The 14,003-nt window shown below is 42.8% G+C and overlaps 1 non-coding gene across 1 annotated transcript; it reads left to right on the top strand.

Moving 5' to 3' along the window:
• Window positions 1-442: 442 nt before the first annotated feature.
• On the top strand, window positions 443-516 carry TRNAI-AAU (transfer RNA isoleucine (anticodon AAU)). Its single transcript has one exon. It is a non-coding gene; the product is annotated as a tRNA-Ile (tRNA).
• Window positions 517-14,003: the final 13,487 nt, after the last annotated feature.

The following is a 14,003-nucleotide window of genomic DNA, read 5'->3' as shown; positions in this document are numbered from 1 at the left end:
AGAGCAGGCTGGAGAATATGTGTGTCGATGTCACTACTTCTCCCATGCTCTTCCATTTGAGCTGACTTCCCCAACCTGTCTCCAGCCTCCCCGCCACCGGAAATGGGAGAAGGGCCTTGGACGAACAGCTTTCTGCTCCGCAAGGGCTGGCTTTTTGGGAGGCCAAGCAGGGAGAGGGATGGAGGCTTCTGGAAGAGCTCATCCCGTTGACTGTCAATGGCTTCTAAAAGAAGGGACTGTGGCTCCCTTGCCGCTGGAGAATGCGGGTACTGATCCCACTGCCTCTCGCGTGTGAAGCGAGTGAGCACTCTACCACTTGAGCTAATTCCCCTGTCTTGCTTGCAGGCCTCTTGATCCACTCATGTCATACCTGAGTCCACACCGTCACTGCACCAACCGGTGGTTCCTTCCAAAAGGGACAGGCAAGTACCTGTTTCCTGTGGGCTGGCTAGCTCAGCTGGTTAGAGCGTGGTGCTAATAACACCAAGGTCATGGGCTCGAGCCCCATGCTGGCCACTCTGTGTGCAGGATGGAGAGGGGGGCTTCTGCTCTTTTGGATGACTGCTAGGGGGTCGGAGAGGCCAAAAGAAGATGGGCTGAGCCGCTTGCAGGGAGCAGGCAAGAGCCCTGGTGGGGGAAGGGGCTGGCCAGCCAGTGCAGAGGCTGGCAGGACGAGGGTCTGCCCACCTCCTTTCCTCCCCTCTCTTGGCTCCTTGCTTGACCAGCTGGCTGAAAAACATGAGCCCAGGGAGGGGAGAAGAGGAGAAGGTTGAACCTGGCCAGCTGCCTTCCCAGCTCAGAGGAGATGAGGGTTGAGCTTGTGGCCCAGGAAGCACAATCGCAGGGCTGCTGGCTCACCCCCATTGTCCCTGATGGCCCGAATTCTTGCCGGCCGCCATCTCCACCCAAATGTACCTGAGAATGGATCACACTCTCCAGCCCCAGCCACAGAGTAAGGCTTAATAATCGGCACCCCGAGCTAGGGGAGAGGCTTCAGAGTCGGCCTGCACAAGGTGAGCTTGGGAGTTCCCTGGACCCCAGCCTCCCACTGCCCACAGGCAGCCCCCCAAGCCCACACTGGAGCTGAGACAGGAAGGAGCAGGAGGCTCCAAATGGGAGCCAAATGGCTCCAAATGGGAAAACACCCACACTGAAACACCCAAACAGTCCTAATGTTAAAAGAAAAGAAAGGAAAAGATTTCTAAATGGCCACCCTGCCAGAATTGTACAGCTCCGCAAATGAAACCAGTGGGAGGGACAATACACAGAAAGGGGGATGGAAAGCTGCCCAAAAGCTACAGCCCCGTCACTCCTACTAATCACTACTAATCACTACTAATCCTACTCCTACTAATCACACTTCTTGCAACAGCTGATGAACTTTCAGGTGCTTTTTGAATTGGTGCCCACCCCAGGGGAACACCTTGAGAAGTTTCCTGTGGGTTGCCTAGTTCAGCTGGTCAGAGTGTGGCACTAATGAAGCCAACATGGGGCAAAGGAGCCCCTGGGTGGCTGTGGGCCTGGGGAGGATGGCTTTTGATTTTCGGCCTGACTGCTACAGACAGCAAGGCCAAAAGCCATCTACCTGGCCGGACGACCCACCATCTCATCGGTGCCCTTAGTCAACTGCTTGGAGAATGTGGGCATCGACCCCACTGCCTCTCGCAGGCAAAGTGAGCACTCTTCCACTTGAGCTAATTCCCCACAGCTGGCTTGACTCCCAGGCACCAGAAAAAAAAGGCAAGGACTCCGTGGCCCTAAGGAGAACATAGCCTGAGTTGGGGGGCTACCCAGAGTTGGGGAAGGGGCCCGAGTCCCTGCCACGTGCCTTGGCACAAACACAAATGCTCCCTCCGTGGAGTGTGTCGGGGGGTGAGAGTTAGCCCCAGGAATACGCACCATGCTTAAGAAGACAACTTAGGGATAGATTACTTGATGATTGCCTGCTCTGGCCATTGCCTCTGAAGTACCTGGCATCGGCTACTGTCACTAGATGGGATACTGGGCTAGATGGACCATTGGTCTCACCCAGGAGGGCTGTTCTTATCTTCACCTCTTTTCTGTAACCCAAGCAGAGTCAAACCCAAACCCAGCTCAGGAACTCTAGCCGGGCTCACACAGGCTCCGTGGCCCCTAGCACAGAATACAGCGAAACAATCCTCCCTCCTGTGGTGGAAATTACACCCCAGCTCAAGTACAGACATACTCATAGTCAGTACTCACATTCTGGAATGTCTTCTTCATGTTTCATCCTTCATTGTACTGCCTAGGCCACATTAATATATCATTTAAAGTAGATTTAATTTTGAGTAATTTATTATGTCAAATGCTTATACCATCTACTTCCTTTTCCACGAAGTCAGACACCTGATCTGGAAATAACACAACTGGAGAGGTATTTACAACAATTTAGGATTTTCAGCACAGTCAGTCAGAAAGATTGCAATGAGCTTCAGAAAGACTGTACCCCTCTGGATCCATCCAACTGCAGGTTTCTAGTTTAGTTTAGTCTAGTGAAGTCTATATGGGTATGTTCACACTGCAGTAAAAAGACCACACCCCACCTGAGTCAGCTGAATCAGGTTCATGGGTCTCAGGCTCTGCAGCAAAACAATTGCAGGGTAGGTGTTTGGGCTGGAGCTCAGGCACTGAGACCCTGCAATGAGAGAGGGGCTCTGAACCTGGACTCCAGCCCGAGCATCTACAGTGGAATTTTATAGCTCCGCAGACTGAGCCCTGTGAGCCCAATCAGCCAATCTGGGCCACTTATGGCTGTTCCGTGAGTATTTTATTGCAGTGTAGACATAGCCGAAAGCTTCTTGTACAGACCCCATAATTGTGATAACTGAACACCTTCCAGTAGTGTATTAAGAGATGAGATTAACATCTGTCATGTGTGGTTTGTTCTCCCTTATCCTCGCCCCAAGGGGATAGTTATATGTGGAATGTTTTAGATTGGTAGGTTTGTATATTGGTATTGTGTGTGTGTGTGTTTTCAGAGGGATTGGCACAATGCCTCACTTTTATAAAAATGCTCACTCATCTTCTTCAGCTGGTTAATCCAAACACTTATTTGAATTTTTATTATATAATAATCCTGTTTTACATGATACATAGGAAGATTACAGAATATTTGATGTAAGAAAAAGAGTATGAAAAACTTTTCTGCACTTAATAAGAGCAGTTAGCTAAGTTAATACTAAATCTTTCAAAAATGCCAAAGCTGAGTAAGCTTTCATTTTCTGCACGTGCTTTAGAATATATCCCTGTGCACGTCTACTATTCATATCACATTTTTCATTCATTGTAATGATTCAAATATTTCTTTAATTGAAAAATAGCTCCACTGCAGGGATAGCACCAGAGATTTTTACTTTAAAAATTGAAATTAATTTAAAATTAATAACTAGCTGATGGCCCATTCACATGGCAGGGTATAATTAATAAATCATGTGCTGGCTGAGTTTGATCTCCATGGTCCTAATCCTGAAAACACATAGGAGCTGAATTTACAGCATTTGGCCAGTTTCACTGAGTTGAATATTGCTCACATACGTAAGTGTTTGTGAAATGGGGATAGGTGCGGCCAGATTTCTACATCCAAACACAGAAATTGTTGGGGAACAGTTGTATCTTTGTTGTTGTATCTTGCCACCTCCTTAACCCCAGTTTGGGTGTTGATATTCTCAGTTCATAGCAACCATCAAAAAAATCCAACTGTCTTCACCAAAAGAAGGGAATAGAAAGAGGGAGTTGACAGACAATACCATTCGTTAGAGAGACGAAGTGGGTGAGGTAATACCTTTTATTGGACCAACTTCCATTGGTGAGAGAGACAAGCTTTCGAGCCACACAGTGCTCTTCTTTGGGTCTGGGAAAAGGTACTCCCAATGGCAAAGCAAAATGCAGGGTGGAACAGATTGTTCAGCATAAGTAATTAGCACATATTGTAAGGGACATATTCAAGGTAGATTGGCATGTTAACACCCCTCCAGTTATAGGACAAAAAGAGGGGATTAGTGGGTTATAGATTGTTGTGGTAAACCATAAATCCAGTGTCTCTATTCAGTCCATGATTTTTAAGTGTCTACCAGAGTACTGAATTTAAGCTCTCAGGCTCATCTTTTGAAAGTGTTGTGCAGGTTTCCCCTGAGGATGAGGACTGATCACTTTGTAGGGCCCTACCAAATTCATGGTCCAGTTTGGTCAATTTTATGGTCATAGGATTTTAAAACTCATAAGTTTCATGATTTCACCTATTTAAATCTGAAATTTCACGGTGTTGTAACTGTCGGGGTCCTGACCCAAAAAGGAGTTGTGTGCGTGTATGGGTCACAAGGTTATTGCGGGGCGGTTGCGGTACTGCTACCCTTACTTCTGTGCTGCTGCTGGCGGCGGCGCTGCCTTCAGAGCTGGGCGGCTGGAGAGCGGCGGCTGCTGGCCGGGAGCCCAGCTCTGAAGGCAGAGCCGCCGCCAGCAGCAGCACAGAAGTAAGGATGGCCTGGTACGGTACTGCCACCCTCACTTCTGTGCTGTTGCCTGCAGAGTTGGGCCTCAGGCAGCAGCTGCCACTCTCTGGCTGCCCAGCTCTGAAGGCAGCGCAGAAGAAAGGGTGGCAATACCGTGACCTCCCCTAAAATAATCTTGTAACTCCCTTTTGGGCCAGGACCCCCAATTTGAGAAATGCTGGTCTCCCCGGGGAAATCTGTATAGTATAGGGTAAAAGCACACAAAAGACCAGATTTCACGGGGGGTGTGGGTGGGGGAGACCAGATTTCACAGTCCGTGATGCATTTTTCATGAATTTGATGTAGTGTTGTGTATTTGACTTTTATCATTTTCCTGAGTGAGTTCATTTGAGAGCATAGTGATTGTCTGGTTTCACCAACATAGTTGTTATTGGAGCATTTAGTGCACTGGATGAGGTCTACCACATGTTTAGAATCCATGGATCTTGAAAAGTGTGTTGTATGGTGTTTTCATCAGTGTAGATGTCTGTAGGTTTTGCATCTGTTGTTCTGCAATGTCCTGGTGCTGCTTTGAGATGTTGGTCTGTAGGGAGCTTGCTTCTGATGATGAGGTTGGGGGTTGTTTAAAGACCAGAAGAGAGGGTTCAGGAAGATTTCCCTCAAGATGGGGTTCCCATCGAGGATGGGTTATTTAATGATCCCCCTTATGTGTTCCAGTGTGGAGTGGTAGGTGACAATTAGGGATATGGGGAAGGGGTTATTTCTTTATTGAAGCAAGTTCTCTCAGGGTATTTGAGTGGCTGATTTCATGATGTGATCTCCTTCTCTGGTGGAGTGTAGTTGTTTGATGAAGATGGTTTTAAGTGTGCTAAGGTGGATATCCCAGACTTGCTTCTTGGAGCATATTCTTGGTGGTATCTGAATGCCTGGCGGTAGATAACATTTCTTGGTGTGGTTGGGGTGGTTACTAGATCTGTGAAGATAGGTGTAGTGATGTGGGTTTCTTGTATATGGTTGTCTGTATACAGACATTGTTTCATTGTTGAAGCTGATTGTGGTGTCCAGGAAGTTGATACTAGTAAGGGAGCATTCCAGAGAAAGGATAATAGATGGGTGGTGTTTGTTGAAGTTGTAGTGGAAATCTATGAGGGAAGTTAAGCTGTTTGTCCAGAGGAAGAAAATATCATCGGTTTTATGTTGCATTTGTCCAGAAATTCTTCTTCAAAGTGACCCATTAAGAAGTTGCCATATTGGAGTTCCCATGCTTTGGACAAGGTGTTTGTTGTTGAATGTAAAATTGTTATGGGTGAGGATGAAATGAATGAGTCTGGTGATGTGTTTGGATCTGAGGGTTTGGTGATCTGAGGGTTGTCCATTTTCTTATAAATATTTGAAGCAGGCAGCTAAGCCATTCTGATGAGGAGTGTTGGTATATAGGAAAGTGACATCCATGGTGGCTTGGTGGCTTATTACAACAATCTGTAACACACTAATCCCCTCTTTCTGTCCTGTGACTGCAGAGATGTTAACAGGCCACTGTACCTTGAATGGTCCCTTACAGTATGAGCTAACTACTTATGCTAAACAGTCTGTTTCACTTTGCATTTAGCTGTGACTCTGGGAGTATGTTTCCCAGACCTGAAGAAAAGCTCTGTGTGGCTCAAAAACTTGTCTCTCTCACCAACAGAAGTTGATCCAATAAAAGATATTACCTTACTCACCTTGTCTCTCTAATATCCTGGGACCAACACAACTACACTACACAATACCACTTGTTAACTCCCTTGCTGCTGGGAGGAATGACTGGACAGGAGATGCCAAAATACCACAAACACCTTGAAGGAGGATTTTTTTTTTAAATCTGGTTTAACTAAGCCTAGGCTTAGTGAACTAGAATGAGTTACCTTAAAAAAAAAAAAAAGTAGCGTGCTTTCACCTGGAAAGAATGAGAGTCTTGATGGAAAACAGGTCTAAGATTTTATACTGAAATAAAGCAACATTTTAAATGACCAGATTGAATGCACTGGGAAGAGGACTGTCCAGGGAATGTCTCATTTGAATGAAGAGGATGGTCTCTGAAGATTTTTAACAAAAGATCTTAATGTGGGGAACCTTACTTCCATTTTTAATGGGTATTGAATAAATCATTAAAGTAGATACACAGAAAGAGGGAAGAGAAGGCATATCTTAAATAGGAAACAATTATGTATGAAATCACATTGAATTAAATGTAAGCAGAGTCAGGATGAGCTCTACCCTGACATCTGGTGGCGAGTCATAGTGGGTTGTGGAAAAGAACTTCAGGGGCTGATCTCATTTGCATAGGCAAACCTACCCTGTCTAGATGTCACTTTGGCTGCTGTAGGAGCCCCAGTTTCTCTGTTATTGGGGCAGGAATAAACTGTTATTATCCTGACCATGTGAATCAAGGACAGTGGAACTGTACTTTTGTTATGATGGAGGGACTCACCATCAACTAAGCAGCACTCGCTAGGCAAGGGTCATGGATTCCAAAACCCAGTGAATAGAGAGAGGCTGGGGACAAGTATTAATATACTTGGTGGTATGGGCCTTACATGCTAATTGCACTTCCTCCTCTCTCCACTGTGGAATATCAGAGCTAATTTTGATTCTATTAGGGGTCTAGTTACAGGCTGCTGAGCTGAATTCACTTTAAGCTAATGGTGCACCAGTACTGAGGCTCCCCTACTACAAGCTGAAATCACAAAAGAGCTAAACCTACTAAGAACTGAAATCACTGAGTGTTGTGTTAAGTAGCCTGAACATATATTGTGGAGCAGTTTGCGGGACGGCTGGCAGAGCAGAGCAGTTTGTCGGCTGCCTGGAGCAGCTCATGGGGGCAGCTGGCAGAGCGGAGCCCCATGGAGAGGTGGGGCAATCAGCTTTAGACCACATAAGGTGCCCTGAAACCCACCCCCCCCATCTCCACCCAGGTTGGGAGGTAAAACTCTGCAGATAAACTTTCAAACTCTGGGGCAGCCTTTGGGTTGTTGGCCTTTTGGGACTTTGGGTGATTTTGGGTTGCTGGCCTCAAGAACCAAAGGGAAAGGACATGCCCCAATTTGCTTGGGATGGGTTTTTTGCTCATGGGTTGTGTTATGAATCCTGTTGGTGGTGTTTCCCCAACATAATGCCACATTGTTTCTCTCTGTTATTAAAAGGCTTTTTGCTACACTCAGACTCTGTGCTTGCGAGAGGGGAAGTATTACCTCTTGGAGGTACCTAGCGGGGGTGATATATATTTGTCCCAGGTCACTGGGTGGGGGCTCAAGCCGGTTTTGCATTGTGTTATTGGAATGGAACCCCTAGATAGTGAACCTGGCCCTTGTTGCTGCCAACTTTGACGGGCAGAAGGGTTACGTAAAGGGACTGTATGAAGCCAGGTATATAGAATTTTGTTATTTACAGCTGAAGTCACTGAAGAGAGAATTTCTGAGTAAGTTTCTCCTATTCTTCATGTCAATTGGAAGAGTTGTAATGCCAGCAAATTAATTATTGATGTCCCCCAATCAGTTCTCTCAGCGCAAGAAACCTCCATTTTGGGGCAATTATGCACAATTATTTCATTGCAGCTTTGATTCCTATTTCCTTAGTAATGGATTTGGAAAGTCTCCTAAGAAAAGGTCAGATGATTTATATTTTACAGAAACTGTAGTTCATAATCAGTTATGGTTTATGAATTAAAAAACAAACAAGCAAAGGGAGCTAGAAATCACCCCCCACTTCTGGACCTCCCTCCCCCCACATTGCATTTTATCTACATGACTATCTGGCCCATGTTCATTTTTTTCTTGACTCTTATTGGCTGAAATAACATCCTGTAATAGCTTTGTTCCATTGCTTGGAAAAAATGAGGCATATTGATTGCAGCTATGTAGGTACACTATTCAAATTTTCACCACAATTTCACTGACTTTCCTATCGTTGTAGCAAGATTTCACAATTCTTGCCCTCAAAACCCGCTGCTGTTTATGGGAGAACACAGACATCCTTTGCAAAAATGAATCCATTCGTTAGGAGGATATAATTACAAACTTCCTCCCACAAATATACGTGTGAATTCCAATCCCACCGTATGTTCAGTGCACTGTCCTGATCTGGTAACATTTTAGAGCCACTTTGCATAGGTGTAAATGGCTATACGTAGTGCAAGGCAGCAGAGAATCAGACCCATTGTGCTTATTTTCGATGACTGATCAACCTATTTCATTTAGGTTTTAATTTAGGATATTTCTAGACAATTTGTTTTTTCCAGAATATAAGAGATGTAGCAGTTTCATCATCCCCTATTCACCTTGTTTCAAACACACTTACTAATTTTAAAAGTGTGCTGAACTTATCTTTTTTTTCTTCAATTAATTCATAAATGGAAGAATAGAAAGGTCTGATCCAAAGTCTGTCGGAAAGATTTCCATTGACTTTAACAGGCACTGCATCGGGCCCCAAACAATGAGACGTATAACAAAAGCTTCTAGAAAAAGAATCAGGTAAAACTTGCTCACTTTTGGGGAGCAGAGTAGGGAAGGGAAATAACAATGTTCATAATCATACTGCATGCCCTGTACTCCATTCTCAGCTATTGTTTAGTATTCCCTGCAGACGGACTACAGCCCTCAGCATTTACCGGAACTGTTTACCGGAGCCAGAGTCATTCACTTTAACTACAGCTCCGATACCTGGCCATTTGGGAAGAATGAATCTCCAGCTAGGGGGAGAATGTGAAGATTTCTGCAATCTTTTGCTTTTTTAAAAAAAGTCATTATAGAATGAGGAATAATACAAAGCTCTGTCTGTTTTAAGCAGGCACAACAATTTAAAGGATAAGAAGGATAAATAATTCACTTTTATATTTCTCGCCTCTCCCTAGATTGCTTAGAACAATATGCAGGCATTTGAAAGAAAATGAAATAAATATTTTAAAAATGTTTTAAATGTAATCACCTTGATATTTAACTTCATCCTAATTTCTAACACATTAATGAATAAAAGTATTTAAAGACATGAATCCATTGGAGAATGAAAAAGTGGCGGCATCCACTGTATGTTTCAAATGCCCCATTTTTATTCACTGTGGGTGGTCAATGTATTTACTGATAATTAACAGACAGTAAATATAAGGTGACTTTTTTCCTATTCTAGGTATAGTGGAAACAGTGATTGCATTGGTATCAAGGAATAAATAGTGACTTTTTTATGGTGTCTATTATGTTGAAGTCTGTCAAGGTTCGTTTCCCCACTCTGAACTCTAGGGTACAGATGTGGGGACCTGCATGAAAGCCCCCCCAAGCTTATTCTTACCAGCTTAGGTTAAGAACTTCCCAAGGTACAAACTTTGCCTTGTCCTTAAACCGTATGCTGCCACCACCACGCATGTTAAACAAAGGACAGGGAAAAAGCCCACTTGGAGACATCTTCCGCCAAAATATCCCCCCAAATCCAACACCCCCTTTCCTGGGGAAGGCTTGATAAAAATCCTCACTAATTTGTACAGGTGAACACAGACCCAAACCCGTGGATCTTAAGAACAATGAAAAAGCAATCAGGTTCTTAAACAAAGAATTTTAATTAAAGAAAAGGTAAAAGAATCACCTTTGTAAAATCAGGATGGTAAATACTTTACAGGGTAATCAGATTCAAAACAGAGAGAATCCCTCTAGGCAAAATCTTAAGTTACAAAAAGACACAAAAACAGGAATATACATTCCATCCAGCACAGCGTATTTTACCATCCATTAAACAAAAGGAAATCTAAATTTCTAGCTAGATTACTTACTAACTTAACAGAGTTTGAGACTGCATTCCTGATCTGTTCCCAGCAAAAGCATCACACAGACAGGTGGTTTCCCTTCCCTTTATTTTTATGACAAAGTCAATGGGCATAATTTGCAGTAGATTACAGGAGACATCATTAAAATGAACATTCACAAATATTTACCACTCTGGAGCATGAGATTTACTGCAGTGCTTTCAATATTAGTTGAAGAGGAAAGACTATGGTACCTTTGATATCACGGTATGGTGACTGCAGGCAATTGCTGCCCTTTCTGTGACCACCACCCAGTGCCTTAGCTGCAGCAATACCTTGCAGAATGGTCTCTGAAGTTCTTTCAAATGAATTTTTAAGAAACTACATAAAAATAAAAGGTCTGTTCCTGAGGCACCTCCAGCTCAGCTAAAAGCAAGAGATAGCTGTTTTGCAACTCCATTCCTCCCAGCCCATGACCTCACCAACACCTTTTCTCCCCACAAATGCGTGCGCACAGAGTGTTGTTTGCCGTTTAAGATTGGAGCTCCTCACTGGAAAACCATGGTGCTGCTGATGCACTGACCATGCTGCCCAGGAGAAGCACACCCCAAAATTTTGTATTTAAAATAATCCCTTATTAAGCACATAAATGCTTCACAAGTGGTTAATATCCTGATATTAAAGTGTTGTCACTACACAAGCTCCCTGCCTGAGGAAGTCACACGCACAAAAGCCATCAAGCCATGAACAGGAAATGAACGAACAGCACAATCATTGATTCCAACCTAGGTCAATATCCCATTATCACATACAAATAAGTAATGCTGGTCAAACGTTTCTGATGGAAAAAGTTCTCTGTTGGAAAGTGCTGATGCAAATAAATCAAAAAGCTTGGTGGAAATGTATAATTTTATTGATCTTTTCATGGGACATAATTGAAATGTTTCATTTCAACTATTATTTTTACTTTTGTTATATTATAATATGTTCCTTGAAATAAAGTTGAAATGAAGTGTTTCAACCTTATTGAAAAGTTTCAATAAGATCTAAACAAAATGTTTGTGGACTATTTCACTTTGTGAAAAAGTCTTAGATTTCCACTTTTTCCTCATGATTCAGGATGAAACCAAATTTCAAAATCTCAATCTTCCATAGGATGGACATTCCAAATTTTGATCAGCACTACAAATACTACACATTAGTAAATAATTTACCATATTAAGAATCAAATAAGATCCATAATATTTTAAAATTATAAATTGATCAAAAGTACATTCCTTGAATCATCATGATCCTTTAGGGCCAAAGCAAGATAGATAAACGCACAGTGAAAAACTGTCCCTGTATTATAAAGCATTTAACAAAGACATATTATACATGTGTTTGGATACACTTGTCTGTTTTTGGTGTGCCATAACATTTTCTTTTTTAATCTCAAGAAGTACAGTTCCTGCTCTATATATCTGAAGCAAATTTCTCTTACCACCTTACCTTAAACGAGTGTATTATTATTCATGTAACCATCAGAGGGCATGCTAGAGAACATATACCTAGCTTACTTTAGAGTAGATCCTATGCAAATATGCATATGTAGGGGGATTCTAAACAAACACTTATTTACAGTAGTGTTCGCAAGTTCAAAATCAGATACAAAGATCTACATGGTGCTGCACAGTGTGTTATCCAGAGTCAAACTTAGCCACAGTGTGTACATAAAAACTAGCAGCTGGAAAGATCTTCACAGCTAGTCAAACTTTACATTCAACAATTTTTTTCCAGTGAAAAATAGCTTTTTCCTCAAAACTGAAAATTTTCACAGAAAATTGGTTTGATGTTGTCTCCTTTTTTATGCCCCCCTCCTGCAAGCCTGTAAATGTATCAGGTTTTGGAACAAAACATTTTCTAGTTATTATTCCCCTACTCCATGTCTTCCTTTTCCAGTGACAAAATGTAGAGGGGAAAAAAATGGAACCCCTCCTCCCAAAATTTTTATTTTGCAGAGGTTTTTTTGTTTAAAAAAATAAACTAGACATTTAGGGGTGTCCCCCCGAAAATGTTCAAAATCAGAATTGTAATTTTTCATCCAGCTCTCGTCTTGACTTTGACATCACTGGGGTTACACAGTCTATATCTTAGGACAGAGCTTGGCCCTCTGAATTGAGAGTATGAATAGCATAGGCCTCTTCGTTCCACATCCACAAAGTGCTAGAAGGATAGTATTGTGTATAACATATTAGCCCAAGACTCAAGGGACAGGTGTTCAAGGTCCAGCTGAGTCACAGACTTCCTATGTGAGATTGGCTAAGCCACTTCCTCTCTGTGTCGCACTTGTAAAATGGGGGAGGGGAGTCATTTTATAAGCAAGGCCACAAAGAACTCTCAGTGGGGTACTACTATAAGCCTAAATTCATTAATGCCCGTAGGTAATCCAATGCCAGTGGGCTCATTCCAGTACATAGATAAATCCTGATATACACTGCACCGAGCGGTATATCTTTCACTAGCAACCTCTCCACTAAGCTGCCCTTCTTTGAGTACACTTGCTTCATTCAATTGTCTTCTTATCCCTGGCTGGCATCCTCTAGATTGCTGTATGTAAAAACAGTCTAGTATAGCTTCAGATAATTATGCATACCTTTTAACGCCTCCTTCAGCTACATCTTGAGAGGCTAGAAGAAGAGACAGCAATGCTAAAGGTAGCTATTCTTTCCCCTTCAGTAGAGGGGATCTTCCTACTGACAAAATCGTCCTGGTTCTTCGTTTCTGTCCGAGACTATTACCACCATGATTTTTAAAGAAGCAGGTCTTTAGTTCAAGAGAAAAAGAAGGAAGCCAGTTTAGTACCTGGGATGCTGAGCTTTCTACTCATACAAGAATGAATGCCAACCTCGCCAACATATCAGCAACCCTGCTTAAATGGAGCAAAGTGAAATGGCCGTAAAGACTAAACAGCTGAGTCATCTTAGAAAGAAAAAAGGGTACTTCAGTGCAGTCAAGGTAAAAGAAAACCCCCCTTATTAGTCTTTCCCTCTCTGGCGAAAGGAACGAAAACAAAAAACAGCACACAATAAGAGTTACCATATGTCAAGGTTCCTCCCCCACTCTGAATGCTAGGGTACAGATGTGGGGACCTGCATGAAAACCTCCTAAGCTTATCTTTACCAGCTTAGGTCAAAAAGTTCCCCAAGGTACAAAATATTCCACCCTTTGTCCTTGGATTGGCTGCTACCACCACCAAACAAATACTGGTTACTGGGGAAGAGCTGTTTGGAAACGTCTTTCCCCCCAAATACTTCCCAAAACCTTGCACTCCACTTCCTGGACAAGGTTTGGTAAAAAGCCTCACCAATTTGCCTAGGTGACTACAGACCCAGACCCTTGGATCTTAAGAACAATGAACAATCCTCCCAACACTTGCACTCCCCCCGTTTCCTGGGAAATGTTGGATAAAAAGCCTCACCAATTTGCATAGGTGACCACAGACCCAAACCCTTGGATCTGAGAACAATGAAAAAGCATTCAGTTTTCTTGCAAGAAGACTTTTAATAGAAATAGGAGTAAATAGAAGTAAAGAAATCCCCTCTGTAAAATCAGGATAGTAGATACCTTACAGGTAGTTAGATTCAAAACATAGAGAATCCCTCTAGGCAAAAACTTAAGTTACAAAAAAGATACACAGACAGAAATAGTTATTCTATTCAGCACAATTCTTTTCTCGGCCATTTAAAGAAATCATAATCTAACACGTACCTAGCTAGATTACTTAC

The sequence above is a fragment of the Eretmochelys imbricata genome, chromosome 4 (assembly GCF_965152235.1).
Source record: "Eretmochelys imbricata isolate rEreImb1 chromosome 4, rEreImb1.hap1, whole genome shotgun sequence".
Lineage (NCBI taxonomy): Eukaryota > Metazoa > Chordata > Testudines > Cheloniidae > Eretmochelys > Eretmochelys imbricata.
The sequence above is the reverse complement of the archived record's forward strand: the minus strand, read 5'-3'. Positions and strand labels throughout refer to the sequence as shown.